Below are 1875 nucleotides of genomic sequence, written 5' to 3'. Positions count from 1 at the left end.
CATAGGAGTGAACAGTGGCAGTGAATCATAGTGCCATAATTATGTAGTGTAGGACCCACAGCCTAGCCAAACAACTTTCCTTGAGTCATGTAAGGCCTATTGGGGTGTAAACAACTTGCTCTACATAAGCAAATCATCACACGATAAAATGAGTACTGCAGTGATAAGTGAAAGGAATCATGGTTAGCCTGCTGACTAATATTTTATTTTGCCAAAGAAACATTTTTTTCTCTCCACAAGGGAACAGTCAGGCATTTGATTCCCTACCTTGAGTCTGAACAGCACAGTTCATAAATATGTAACCCAGTATATTAAATAGGCCAGCTTTTCAGCAGCTTGGAAGCCTCCAGATGTGTAGGACTATAGCTTTCCGCACCCAGTTGTAGTCAGTTATGCTAGCTGGGCCAATTATATGCAAAAATATCTGGAGGGCACTGGGTTGGAGAAAGCTAGGCTATTTATGGTCCAGAAAACAGCTTTTTTCTGAATCAGCAATTTTGCCTTCCCTCACCTACTTGAAAAGGCCTTCAGACTTTCTCATTGTTAATGCAGTTATGATACATATTTCTGTTTTATATTTTTCTGCTGTTAATGAGAAACCTCTAATTTGCCCTTTTTATTGACTCTCTTCTGACATGGCTTTTTGACTATGTTTATGTGATGTAAAAACCACAACAATCCAGAATTCTTTTTAGTTCTTTCTCTATGGTTTCAAGATTTTCTTTCTGCTACTGGTTCCATCACTTGCTGCTGTTGGTTTCTTCCAGACCACAACAGTTATGGCCTCAGTTGGGATGTACTGATGCCTGGAGAATTCAGAAGATTTTTTTTTTCATTCATGGAAAATACCTTTTAAAAAAGTATTTGGGTCTATAAATTTTAAGCTCCCTCCAACTGAGACAGGATAAAAAAATATTACTGTGCTGTGCTGGTCAGGGATCAGAAAATGATGTATGATGTGATTTGTGCAAAATGGCTCTCTAGTTAAAATGTGTACAATAAAACATAACAGAACATATGGATTGCAACTTCTCCCTTATAGCTCTCAGGTTTTCAGCCATGCATTGTATTGCAATCCATCCAGGGCAAAACACAGCAAATAGTCATAGGGGGTGGGAAGGAGTCTGTTATAATCAGGTCTGTTTATTTATTTGGCTTCCTTTTCCCACTTGTCTCTTTTATAAAGAAACCATTCAGTACTTTAAAATTTACCAGTTCTGGAAAATAAATATTTTGTATTGGAAAGTTCCCAGTTAAGTGGGGTGATTACTTAAGCATGCTTGAAAAAGAGGAATTGCATCACTAGAAAAAGGGGCAATGTTTTGCATAAAATTTGCACATGCTGATGCTAATTTCGTATGAGTTGTTGTTGTTGTTATGTGCCTTCAAGTCATTTCCTACTTGTGACCGTAAGGCAACCCTATCATATGGTTTTCTTGGCAAGTTTCTTCAGAGAGGGTTTGCCATTGCCATCCTCTGAGGCTGAGAGAGTGTGACTTGCCTGAGGTCACTCAGTGGGTTTCCATGGCTGAGCCAGGATTTGAACCCTAGTCTCCAGAGTCATAGTCCAACACTCAAATCATTACACTATGCTGGCTCTCAGATTCTTATAATTGAAGTAGAAATATGAGACATCTCACGTATGAGACATCGACAGTAAGGGCTGTTCGTCAGTGGAATACACACCTTCAGACAGTGGTGGAGTCTCTCTCCTTGGAGGTCTTTAAACAGAGGCTAGATGGCCATCTGTCAGGTATGCTTCGATTGAGAGTTCCTGCATGGCAGCGGGTTGGACTGGATAGGCCTTGTGATCTCTTCCAACTCTATGATTCTATGAACTCAGGATAGCTGGACCAGATGACATTTTGTGCCTGC

Source organism: Sceloporus undulatus, chromosome 5 (assembly GCF_019175285.1).
Source record: "Sceloporus undulatus isolate JIND9_A2432 ecotype Alabama chromosome 5, SceUnd_v1.1, whole genome shotgun sequence".
Classification (NCBI taxonomy): Eukaryota; Metazoa; Chordata; class Lepidosauria; order Squamata; family Phrynosomatidae; genus Sceloporus; species Sceloporus undulatus.
This window is presented reverse-complemented; position numbering follows the sequence as displayed.